General features: G+C 34.9%; 1 protein-coding gene and 1 non-coding gene across 10 annotated transcripts in view; both read left to right on the forward strand.

Annotated features, from left to right (window-relative positions):
• The window catches only part of INPP4B (inositol polyphosphate-4-phosphatase type II B), a 934,219-nt gene that overhangs the window by 447,727 nt on the left and 472,721 nt on the right, over nt 1–13,771 (forward strand). The gene's annotated exons all lie outside the window — the stretch shown is intronic.
• On the forward strand, nt 9,176–9,366 carry LOC143666434 (U2 spliceosomal RNA). The gene has a single exon (XR_013167632.1). It is a non-coding gene; the product is annotated as a U2 spliceosomal RNA (small nuclear RNA).

Genomic DNA, 13,771 nt, shown 5'->3' on the forward strand with positions numbered 1-13,771 from the left:
GTAGAATATCTACTGTTTATAGAAGATTTATATACATTGATGACAAGAAGCTAATAGAACGAGCCTGGGTTTTGGAACTAGATTTATCTCACTTCAGAACAAACACTGATTCTCATTTAATTATGGGGATATTAGTTCCTTATCTGAAAAAATGGGGAATATATGTTTTACTTTTCAGTTTTACTGCCTGTAGCAGAGCATCTGGCATGTAGTAGGTTATCAAAGAAGATGAGTCGACCTCTTCATATTTGATCTACATAGCAATTATTTGAGTAGGTATTGCAGAAAGTGTTTGGGAAACAAATGCTTTCAAATGTCTAGGCATAGAAGAATTGTTGAAATTAACTGAAAGATAAGATCGTTGAGGCTCTCAGATGCCAAGCTGAGAATATTTAGCTTTCTTTGATACCCAGTTGCACTTAGGAAAGAGAACTTAAAATATAGCAGCATTATTCCAAATCACTTAAACTTGAACCTCAAAATCATCTTTCTTTCCCCTTCTCCTTCTACTCTTCTCTAATACAGACCCAAATCTGGTAGATTTGAAATAACCAGTTTATAATAATAACATTAATAGTCAAAATGTATTGAATAGTTACTATGTCCCAAGCATTGTGCTAAACAGTTTAATTACATTATTGCATTTTATTTTCACAATACTAGTTCAGGGATGAGGAAGTTTGTAGCTTGGGGAAGTGAAGCAATGCGATGGAAGCCCCATCATCCATTAATGACACAACTAGTTGGCTGGTGCCAAAGCCTAGAGACTTAATCAAGGTGATCACTACCTCCTGTTATTTCCTAAACATGCCCAGGAAAACTTTTCTAGTCACTGGGAAAAGAGCTTTAAAGACAAAGGATCAATCAATCACCTTTTTTAAAAAAGTAAAATATGTAATTTTACATATTTGCATATATGTTTTATGTACAGGTTTTATTTTTAAAGAGTTTTTCTTTTGCTATTCCTCTTTTTGCTTGATTCCTCCCTCATTTCTAGTCCTGCTTTAAGATATATCGTCATTCTGTCCCTGCATTGTGATGCATAATGATGTCCCATCTATCCTTCCATGTTCTCTGCATTTTCATATGATACTATAATTATATAAATATGTATATATGCATATATATATGTATACTTGTAAATACAGGATTTTTTTGTAATTGCTTATTGTTCTAGTTTGCTAGCTGCCAGAATGCAATATACTAGAAATGGAGCAGCTTTTAAAAATGGAAATTTAATAAATTGGAAGTTAACAGATTTTTAGGCCACGGAAATGTCCCAATTAAAGCGAGTCTATAGAAATATCCAATCTAAGGCATCCTGGGAAAGATAAATTGATTCAATATGGCCAGTGAATTTCAGGGTTTCTCTCTCAGCTGGAAGGGCACATGGTGAACATTGCATTATCTGCTAGCTTCCTCTCCAGCTCCCTGAGAGGTGTTTTCCTTCTTCCTTTCCAAAAGTTGCTGGCCAGTGGACTCTGTGCTTTGTGGTTTTGTGGCATTCTGTCATCCTTCTCTGCTCTCTCTGAATTTTCTCTCTTTTTCCAAAATGTTTCTCTTCTTTAGGATTCCGGTAAACTAATCAAGACCCACCTGGAATGGGTAGAGACATGTCTCCACCTAACCCAGTTTAACAACCACTCTTGACTGAGTCACACCTCCAGGGAGATAATCTAATTAAAGTTTCAAACGTACAGTACTGAATAGGGATTAGAAGAAACAGCTGCCTTTACAAAATGGGATTAGGATTAAAACATGGCTTTTCTAGGGTACATACATCCTTTCAAACCAGCGCACCTGTATTACAAATATTTTACAAATTACAAATATATATATTAAAATATTACCAATATGTTACAAATATTTACGCAATTTTCTGTTTCTCTTCTGATTCAACAGTACGGTATGAAAAACTTCCAAGGTTGACCAGTAAAGCTCTCATTCATTCTTTTTAGTGACTGAATAATATTCCATTGTGTAATGTATCATCATTTATCTACCCATCCCTTACATATGGCTATTCACTTTCTATACAGGATTTTGTTTTTGTGTTTGTGTTTAATTTTTGGTTAAAATGAACAGTAGAAAGGTTCACGGTGGCCGAGTGGTACAATGCTCACCCTCTATGTGGGAGACCTGGGTTCAATTCCTGGACCATGCACTCCCCACCCCCCCCCAAAAAAAAAAGAACAGTAGAGCAGTAATCATTCTGTTCATAAGTATTTATATACTGGGGCTTTTATTCTATGGGACATATTCCTAGAAGTATGATTTCTGTGTGGAATAGTATATGTACTTATAATTAATATCAGTGTTGCTAGATGAATTTCCAAAACGGTTGCAATACTTCACAGTCCCAGGAAGGTGGTGGAGCACCCTTTCTTTCCACCTTTTCTTCCCTCTCAGTATGTGACATTAGAGCTATGTTTTTTATTTTGTTTTTTTAAATTTTTGGCTGCCTATTTGGTGTAAAGTGATATTTCCTTGTGCTTAATTTGCATTTCCCTGATTATTGGTAAATTTAAACCTCTTTTCTTCTGTAAACTATTCATTGAGAATCATTTGCCCATATTTTTACTATCATCTTCTTATTAATTTAAGACTTCCTGGTATATTATAGGATTTAGGATTTAGTTCTTGGTCTGCCATTTCCTTGGCAATTTTTTTTTAATTCCATCGTTTGCCTATTGACTTGCTTGCTGCAGAAAAGTTTTCATGTAATCAATATATATTTAAATTTCAAATTTTCAATTTTAAGATTCTCTGCTACTGGCCCATATATGTGATCTCTTATTTATTTATTTTTTTATGAGTAATTCTATAAATCATCTGGTATTTATTTTTGGATATGGTATAAGGAGGGAATAAATGTTTGTTTTTCAAATAGCTAGTTATGTAAGCATATTTATATTTAATAGTCTATTATTTCTCCATTGGGATCCATCTCTAGGTTCCCCCAAATTCTGTCTGCTTATTTTTATACCAGTGAATACCAATTCAGTAATTATACAATGACTTTATCATAAGTATCTCATTATTATTCTGTTACATAATTTTGTTGGGTATTCTAAGACACCTATTCCTCCTATAAATACCAAATCATTTTATCCAATTCTATTTAAAGTCCTGTTGGAATCCCACTGGTAATTTCATTCGATGTATTTGCTAATTTTGGGAATTATCATTTTATGACATTATGTCTTTCTACTTAAGGACCATCTTACTTGGTTCAAATCTTGTTTAATGACATTCAGTAAAATTTTATGGTTTTATTTATTTATCGTATGTCCTGTGCCATTTTATTGAATTGTTCAGTGTTTGTACTCTTTATCAATATTGTAAATGATACTTTTCACATCTCCTTTTTAAGATTCTTATTAGAGAATTTATTCATATTGATTTTTATATCTCAGTCTTTATAATTATCTTGTTTCATGATACCTACTGTATATTTCAATTACACTATTACCCTCATTTTCCCAGCATTCATAATCTGATATTTACGAACCAACAATTTGGCTCTTTATCTTCTCCCAACTTAATTTTTCTTCTAGGTTATTTTAAAATATATTTTTGCTGAGATATCTTCATGGACGTACAGTCCATCCAAAATATATAATCAGCGGCTCACAATATCATCACATAGTTGGGTATTCATCACCATAATCACTTTTAGAACATTTGCATCACTCCAGAAAAAGAAAGAAAAAAGAAAAAAGAAAAATTTCATCCATCTCATAGCCCTGCCCCTCCCCGTCATTGACCACTAGTATTTCAATCTACCTATTTTTTTTTAACTGTCATCCACCGCGGTTACTTATTTATTTTTGCCCTTATTTTTTTATTCATTTATCCATACCCTGGATAAAGGGAGCATCAGACACAAGGTTTTCACACTCACAGTGGTATGCATCAAGGTTACTGAAATGCAGTTCAATAGTTTCAGGTACTTCCCTCCAGCCACTCAATATACCATAAACTGAAAAGGGATATCTATATAATGCATAAGGATAACCTCCAGGATAACTTCTCAACTCTGTCTGAAATCTCTCAGACATTGAATCTTTATTTTGTCTCATTTCTCTCTTCCTTCTTTTGGTCAAAAAGGCTTTCTCAATCCCGTGATGCCGGGTCCTGGCTCATCCCTGAGAGTCTTGTCTCACATTGCCAAGGAGATTTATACCCCTGGTGGCCATGTCCCTGTAGGGGGGAGGCAGTGAGTTCACCTGCTGGGTTGGCTGGGAGAGAGAGGCCGCATCTGAGCAACAAAAGAGGTTCCCTGGGGATGACTTTTATGCAAAGTTATAAGTAGGTTTAGCTTCTCCTTTGCAGGAATAATTTTCATAGGGGCAAACCCCAAAATCGAATGCTTAGCCTATTGAATTGGTTGTCCCTATGTCTATGGTTTTTAGTTAGAATATTTTTTCGAGTATCTTTCTTCAAATACAGTATATGTGTGCTAGTCTCTATATTATTGCATGCTCTCAAAAAACTGTCCCCTCACCTGAACAGGCCATAGATATATTGGATGAGTAAAGAATCCTATGTTGCCAGCCTTGTCTCTCAATTCTAAATTTTAGTGTTTTTGAGCTTCTACCACATATGAGAAACCCCATACCAATCTGATATTTTTTTTCTTAACTTGTTCATTGTGTTTTTAAGCTTATGCATATTTTACAGATTTAAAACTGTGTATTTTTTTATCAATAGATTCTAGAATTTAGTGAGCCATTTCAAATGTTAATTTATATTTTTCTTCAACTCAAGAAACTCTCCTCTACTGTATGCACATTTATACATGTGTGCATGTATGTGTGTATTTTTGTTTTCCAGTTAATCTTATAAAATATCACTTTGAATCCTAGTGGTGATAAGCTATGACTTCATTTTATTTTTGCGGAATCAAGTTTATTAAGTTTATTTGTGTGTGTGTGTGTGTGTATGTATGTGTGTGTGCATGTGCTGAATTGATCTTTTATTCATTAAAAGGAAAGGATATTTATAGGGCTGTTGGATTGGTAAATGGTATCTTTCACAATAATGATCCTTGAGGGACAATGGACAATAGTACTTTCAGGATAACTGATTTCATAGAATGCCTGAACAGTCACATATACACATTCCTGATAAGGCAGTTCTTATTCCTACTCAGTTCATTTTAGACAAAAGACAGTTTATAAGTAATCTCACTGGAAAAAACAATGCTATCTCATAAACTGACTAACAATGAAATCTTAGTTGGCCTTGATGAGTTTATTTGATAAAACAGGCTATAGATTATATATACATTTAGTTCAGCACAATTAAAATCTATTCTAAATCTCCTTTTACATTATTTTATACCATTGTGATTTTCTTCACTAAACTCCCCTTTAATCATGTGGTATATGCTAATACTAATTCCTTATTCTCTGATATTGGGTTATTGTTATTTTGTATAGGTGAGGCTTCCATTAAATGCTTTAATTTTTTTCCTAGTATGCTTTTATTGTTTGCCTCTTGATAAGTCAAGTAAACAATCAGAACTGTTTCTCAGTGGTATTATACTCTTAGTTCCAACTCCCTATATAGAGTGAATGGTTTTTGTGGAATAGATCTTTTTTCTTTAACCTCTCAGATCCAAAGCACATCACAGGCATAAAGGAGCACCTTCTGTATTATCCGACTACAAAGATCCTTATTACCAGTACTTATAAGGAGAAAAGTCCTTTCAAGTAACTTTTCAAAATGCTTTGTACATTCTGGGAGATTGCTTTCCTCTTTTAAAACCCAAGACTAGAAATTTACAGAGTTATACAAGTTTGCCTTTTGGTACCCTTTCTACATTTAACAATTCTAATTCATAGCTTTGTCTACAAGCATTAAAGCATTCAAATGATATATTGTAAAGAGTCTCTTCTAATCTAAACCAAAGCATTTCAAATGAACTCTTCTTTATTTAAATGTATTAGCTAGGATTCTTCAGAGGAACAGAACCAATAAGACATAGATATGGGTAAAGATATGATATTGTTGTAACAGCAAATCTATAGTCCCTTGGGCAAAGTTGGAAATTCCAATAAAGGTGACTTTGAATTCATAAGGAGAAGTTGTCACACTGAAGTAGAGATAGAAATTCTTCTTTTTGACTGCAGAATCCTTAATTCTACCTTTAAAGCCTCCAACTGGTTGGGTGAGGAGATATTTCTCGTTGCCAAAGACAATATCCTTTGTTGATTGTAGATGTAATCATCCATAGATACAATCAACTGATTAATGATTTAAATCCATCTACAAAATATCTTCATAGTGACAATCAGGCCAGTGCTTGCTTGACTATAACAACTGGTCACCATAACCTAGTCAAGATGATACATAAAATTAATAATCACAATAAGGATTTGTAAATAGTTCGATCTTTTATAATGACAGATGGCTATCACAAAATCACAGTCATCTACAACTTTTAAAGTATCTCCAATCCATTCAGTTTATTTCTCTGTCACATTTCATTGTAAGAAGGGACTTTTATCCATTAAAAGAATGATTCAATTGGTAGAGGCTCATAGATCCATGTGGTTACATGTTACCTGAATTGGACACTGATATTTTCCCAATGAAATTACCCAAGAAGGGTTAATAGGAAGACAAAAACAGTTATCAAATTTCAGTGAGTTTGTTGTGCTGTATTTCAAGGTCACCTTTCCAGGTATTTTCAACTGCTCAAAAAAATTAACTAAAATTATAGAAGCATAATGTGTCATTTGGTCTTTAGTCTTTCATTTGTAAATATATTTTTCATTTTCTATACCTAATAAGGCACAAATCACACAACTGCAAGTAGCCATCTACTTAAGTTTATTGCAGTTTTTTTCCATTTTCTTTAAGTTTTTCAGATGGTAGTGGGTGACACTAATTAATGGAGATTAAAGCATTGCATTCTTTTGTTCGGCAATGTGACAGGAATGCTGTTGACTTTTAGTGCAATAATTGAGATCAGTGATAATACACTGAAGAAATGAAGAGTAGTATTGGAAAATATTGTTGTTTTAAGGTAATATTGAAAAAATCAAAGAAATTGAATGCAAACCAGGAATTTAGATGTTGTTTTGCTTCTGTACATGAAACTCTGTTCATAGATTTAATGATTTACAACTTGAGCTCTGGTCAATGAAGCATTTTTCTGAAATATACTTCAGGGGAGACAGGGATTGAACACTATACCACATTTGGTGGATTTTATGAGTCTGCTTGAAAGTTTTAGGGTTTATGAGTCTCTGCTGTACAAGTTTGGGATTTTCATCATGACAGATGTAGCCTTGATTCTCTGTTGTGTTCTTCTTCTTCTTTTTTCTACTTTTTCTTCCTCATCCTTATCCTCTTCCTCCTCCTTTTTCTTTTTGTAAATTCTCTAGAAGCTGATGTTATGGAGACATATTAGATTCAAATTGGTTTTACTGAATTCAAAATAAATATAATTTGGGCATATTGTACTGCTTGTCTGTTTGCTGTTATGGATATTAACAGTTACAATTAGGCTAGGAGGACTGGAGCTCAACATTATTCCCTTCTTATCTGATATTGGCCACAATTGGAGTAATGTGATGTTACATTGCTAATAAAGTATCAGGTTTAGGAAGCCTGTTTTGGATGGTCATCAGAGAAATATGGTTCCTACCAACATTTAGATTTGACTTTTCATAAGGGAGTAAGTGAGGCAAAAAACAAAGCAAAAGAAAGCAATGAAACCCAAACCCAAATGAAACACACCCTATCAAATATAAATCTGATGAACCCTGATTACATGACTGGAGACACTGCTTATATAGGACCTTCTCCTTCCTCTCTGTCCTACCTCTTCACCTTTCTCCTCTTCTGCCTCTTCCTCTTCTGCCTCTTCTTTTCTGTTCTACCGTGTAACATTGCCAAAGAGTGACAATAAATCTGCAAGATCCATAATTTGCTTTACAAATACAAGTCTTAAAGCCATATTTCACTTCATTATATTGAATATTGATAGGTAAATCTGTTGATAAAAATTCATTGTTGTGATAAAGGTAAGCCTATCTAATGGACTGAAGTACAGATGTGAATAATCCAAAATATGATTATGCAAATTCATCTACATGATAGTCTTGGCATAACCAAAGTCACAATGCAAAAAACAGAATATCATAGAAATGTATTTGCTGCAAATATAACAGAGACATTATCTTAGACACCTAAAATGTTTATCCATAAACAACAGGAAAAATAAATATCCTGATAAAGAAATGGCAAAGGGACTTGGAAGAAATAGAGCCTATGACAAACACATTCATTTCCCAAATAATTAAAAATATACACATAGAAGCTCATATACTAATTATGGAGATGTAAATAGGAGCACCCATTTTGGAAATCTGTTTGGCAGTACCTAGTAAGGATGAGTATATATGTACACCATGATCAAGCAACTCTACTACTGAATGCACTGAACAAGCCTGTATTTATATATTCATGAAAAGACATTTAAAGAAATCTCAAAGCAACACTATTCATTACAGCCAGAAACTAGAAACTTCTCAAATACCCCTTAAGAGTAGAATGCATAAATATATTATGGTGTAATAATACAACAGCAGTGAGAATGAACAAGCAAGGAAATGGTGGAATCTCTTTAAAAATATTGAGCAAGTTTAGTCAGAAAAAAAAGACTATACTATATAATTCTACTCATATAAAGTTAAAAACAGGCAAAACTGTACTTCTCACAGTAGAAAGCAGTTAAGTCATAAAAGGCCAACAAAATTGCTAACATAACTAGAAAAGCTAGATAAATGCAATCATTTTTAAAGATATCAAAAAACTGTCATACACACATGCAAAAGCCAGGGGGGAGAAAACATTTTCTTATCAAACTGAAGATCAGAAGCTGTTGGTTACCATGAAGCATTTGCTAACGTGGGCTGGAAAGCACCACTCCTGAGAAAAGAGATCAACAGAGTTTAGTAATCACATATAGAAGTGGCAAAATTAGAGAAATCAGGGGCTTCAAAAATACAGCTGGTTTATAATTCAATACATTTTGAGGCTTTACATGAAATTAAAAGGGTAGGCCCCAAATATCTGAAAGTCAGAGTGAAACTAACCTCCCCTGTGAGATGATTAAGAACAGTTGAAAACCCTAGTGGTAAATTAAAATGATGAGTTGATCGCTTCTCGGCCTTTTGGCTAAGATCAAGTGTAGTATCTGTTCTTATCAGTTTAATATTTGATACGTCCTCTATCCGAGGACAATATATTAAATGGATTTTTGGAGCAGGGAGATGGAGTGGGAGCTTGCTCCGTCCACTCCACGCATCGACCTGGTATTGCAGTACTTCCAGGAACGGTGCACAAAAAAAATAAAATAAAATAAAATAAAATGATGAGTTGAAAATAAGAGATATCCCTGTCTTTTTTCCTAAGAATACTTAAGGATTGTGGCTGAGAACACAGGATAACCACAGGCAGAAAGCTGCTACTGCAGAAAGAGAAACCAGAAGAATTTTTTTGCCATTTATCCTTCTGCCTTTTCTAAGATTAATATTGAACTCATATTGTCCCTAATTTGCTTCAGTAGAAAACAAGATAAAATACGTATGTATAAAATTTTATAGAGAAACTGGCTTTCTATTGCATTGTACATTAACACCACTGGAAAACACATATACAAAATATATTTAAGTATACACACATATCTTTGTGTTTACCTCATTTTACTGTTAAAGTGGATTTGAGGAGACTAGTTTTCAGTATTTTCAAGTACCAGAAATGGGTTTCTCTACCCTTTGACCACTCTGGCAATCAATCCTAGTAAATTTTTAAGAACTACCTTTATTTATTTACCTATAATGGGTAAAGCTGTTTCAAATATATATATATTCATTAATAGAAAACTTTTTCATTAAAACATTACATTTTGAGGAATATTGGTCTTTTAAATGCATATGCTATGAGATTTTTGCTTCCACCCATGAGAGAAAAACTGATTTACAACATATTCTCCTACCATGAGCAATAGAAAACTGGCCACACTATACTAAGTGACCATGTAGTATCACTGGCCAACAGATAGTACAAGACTTTGATCCTTGAAAAATTGGGAAAAATGTTAAGTAAACTCACATTCTCTCAAGGTTTCTGACTTGGAGAAGGAAAGTAGATACTGAACAGAAAATGGAGAGCTCATTGAGAAGAGAAGACATAGATTAAACTGGGGGCTACTATAGCTGGGATTTGGGAGACAGGCTACTGGAGAGGAGGTGCTTTTGCATGGAGGATGGCCCAAAATGCATGAATGTTTACTTCAGTGACTAAATGGTAGATGCAATTCTATGAGAGGCTAAGGGTTGAATAGAGAAATAAAAATTTGTGCATTGCTAGAAGATATTAGAGTTCAGGCATATTGTGGGTAGAATAGCACTACTGAACATTTCAGTTAATCAGTTGAGACCTCACAAAGGTCATGCTTTGGTAGTAAGGAACATACCATAGAGAAAAGGTGACAGCGTAGGTCTGAAAAAAAAAAAAAAAGCTGAAGTAGATTTTCCTTAGCCATGCATAAAAAACGAGCCTGACACAATTGAGAGGCTCCTCCGGGATTTCAGCTGTCTATCAGAACTAAACTCAATATTATCTAAGTTAATACACCACACTGAAGACTTCTTAAAATGTAAGATCTATAATGTTTAGCATAAAACAAACAAAGAAAATGCTGATCATGTTAACAGACAAAAACATGTGTCCCTTTGGGCCTTCTACATGATGCCCGATGAATGCAGATGGCTGAAGGATGCACTGACAGAGAAGTAGAATGGCAAATGATGGTATATACTTGTGAACAAAGACTGTGCTGCTACAAAAAGGAACAATGTTGTGAGGCATGCAACGATGTGAATGAACATGTAGGACATTTGGTGAGACAAAATAAGCCAGAAACAAAAAAATACAGCAATGGTATGGTCACCTTTAGAAAATGCTTATGAGAAAACAGGGGCCTAGACTGTAAGGTTTTAGAGCAGACACATTAAGTCTAGAGTGGTGATTATTATTTCTGGATTTTTTAGAGGCTGTTATATATCTATATATAACCTGATATTTAGAGGTAAGAATGAAGCCAAACAGGTTGGGGTTAAAGTAATTCAGAACACAGGGGTAAGGAAGACAGTGTTTATATTTTAGAACCACACATACTCTTCGAGACCAATGGAAGAAAAGTTTATTTGATCTGGGAATGAAACTTTCTGTAGTGCATATTCTAATTCAACCTATCTGTATAACTCATTTGACAACTAAAACACAGGGAGCACAGAATGAGAAAGAGGTCATTTAATCCTGTATAGATTATTGTAATGCCTGGAAACATCTAGAGTATATTAACCAGATAATCAAAAAGTATTGGCAAAGTCCCCTGACAGAGGGGAGAAAAACTATGGAGCTATTCAACCTTGCCATCAGGGAATCCCCTGATACTGTGTCAAACTTTAGGGACACCCAAATCGGTAGGCCATGCTCTCCATCATGAGGCTTACTCTTGTGAAGCTAATGTTGGTAGCATAGAAGCTTAGACTACCTATAGGCATGCCTAAGAGTTACTTCTGAGGACCTCTGTTGTTGCTCAGATGTGGCCTCAGTCTCTCTAAGTGCAACTCTGCAAGTGAAATCATTTCCCTCCCCTCTTGCATGGGACATCACATCCAGGGGTGAAAGTCTCCCTGGCAACATGGAGGAGGACTTCCAGGGATGAATCCAAACCTGGCACCATGGGATCAGCAATTGCATCCTGACCAAATAGGGGAAAAGAAAGAATCAGTGGCAGAGAAAGTTCAAATAGAGTCAAGAGGCTAATCTGGAGGTTGCTCTTATGCAAGCTTCAGGTAGACCTTTCCACCTATCATAACCTGTCAATCCCCAACCAGGACCATTCCAGACAATCCTAAAGAACACCTAGGGCAACATATAAGATTCTACAAGGGTTCCAGGCACTAGCGTAACTTGCAGGAAACCTACAACCTCCTTATGGGTCCCTGGTCCAGATAAGTCCTGAAACCTAGCCCAACCTCTCCAAAACATCAGATATTTCCATCTTCCTACCCCATATTAGTGATAGACCATTCCAATATCAATAATTTAGAATTGCCATAGCCCAAACAACCCCAATGAGAGGTATGGAAAGGTCAAAGGTGATGGTGGAATTATAATTGAAGATAAGACTTAACAAATGAATATGAATGTTGAATTATTAAATTGATATCTCTTTTAGTCTCAAGTATTTTAGAGCAGCTAGAAGTAAAAACCTAAAATCGTGAAATTGTAACCCATGTCAAAATCTGAAATATGTTCTACAGCTAATTGTGATGTTGTTCTTGGAAATTTGTAGCTTTTTTTGTATATGTGTCATTGTTCACAGAAAAAGAAGGAAATAAAAATCAATTGGGATGATAAAGTATTTAAGCCCTCTAGCCTCTTATACTCTGGAGCACTAGAAGGAAAAATCTGAGAGGATCACATGGTAGCCCATGAGAAACTCTGGGATCTACCCTGTAACCACTTTTTGAAGAGTGCTTTGGAAACTATTGCTTTTTTATTTCTTTGCTTTGTATATATGTTATACTATACAATAAAAAAAGTTTTAAAAATAAGGAAAAAAGTCAAAGAAAACACAAAACATGTCCCGTAATCAAAGTGTTCAACATAAACAGAAACCTAAATGATCCAGGTGTTGTTTAGAGAAAACTTTATACAGCTAATATGATATAACTTTAAATAGCTATTAAATATTTAAAATTTTCAGCTCATGTGTGAGACTAAGGCAAAAAATGTTTATTTGGTACAAAATTTATCTTTTGACTAGTGCATTTCCTAATATAACTTACGTAGGCGGCTTAATTGAACACCATAAGTACATGGAACCTTGAGTAGGACATGAGATTTTGTTGGTTTGTCCAGAGTGATGCCCTGATAAATCCCATAGTGATTTGAACAGTGAATAAAAAAAGTATTTACAAAGTCCCCTTCAGGGAATGGTGAGAACGGGGGAAAATTCAACTTCCCAAAGTTGAATTCTTGATATTCTCACAAGCAGTGTGGATAACAAGCTATAGGCTAAGCCCCCAGTCTTGGGGTTTGTTCATATGAAAGTTAACCCCACAAAGGATAAGTCAAGTCTACTTAACATTAGGCTTAAGAGTCACCCCCAGGAGAACCTCTTTTGTTGCTCAGATGTGGCCTCTCTCTCCAGCCAACACAACAAGCAAACTCACCACCCTCCCCCTGTCTACATGGGACATGACTCCCAGGGGTGTGGACCTTCCTGGCAATGTGGGATAGAGATCCTAGAGTGAGCTGAGACTCATAATCAAGGGATTGAGAAACCTTCTCGACCAAAAGGGGGAAGAGTGAAATGAGACAGTGTCAATGGCTAAGAGATTCCAAACAGAGTGGAGAGGTTATCCTGGAGGTTATTCTTACACATTAAATAGATATCACCTTGTTATTCAAGATGTAATGGAGATGCTGGAGGGAACTGCCTGAAAATGTAGAGCTGTGTTCCAGTAGCCCTGTTTCTTGAAGATGATTGTATAATGATATAGCTTTCACACTGTGACTGTGTGTTTGTGAAAACCTTGTGTCTGATGTTCCTTTTATCTGCCTTCTCAACAGATGAGTAGAACATATGGAATAAAAATAAATAATAGGGGGGACAAATGTTAAAATAAATTTAGTTTGAAATGCTAGTGATCAATGAAAGGGAGGGGTAAGGGGT

This window comes from Tamandua tetradactyla, chromosome 22 (assembly GCF_023851605.1).
Source record: "Tamandua tetradactyla isolate mTamTet1 chromosome 22, mTamTet1.pri, whole genome shotgun sequence".
Classification (NCBI taxonomy): Eukaryota; Metazoa; Chordata; class Mammalia; order Pilosa; family Myrmecophagidae; genus Tamandua; species Tamandua tetradactyla.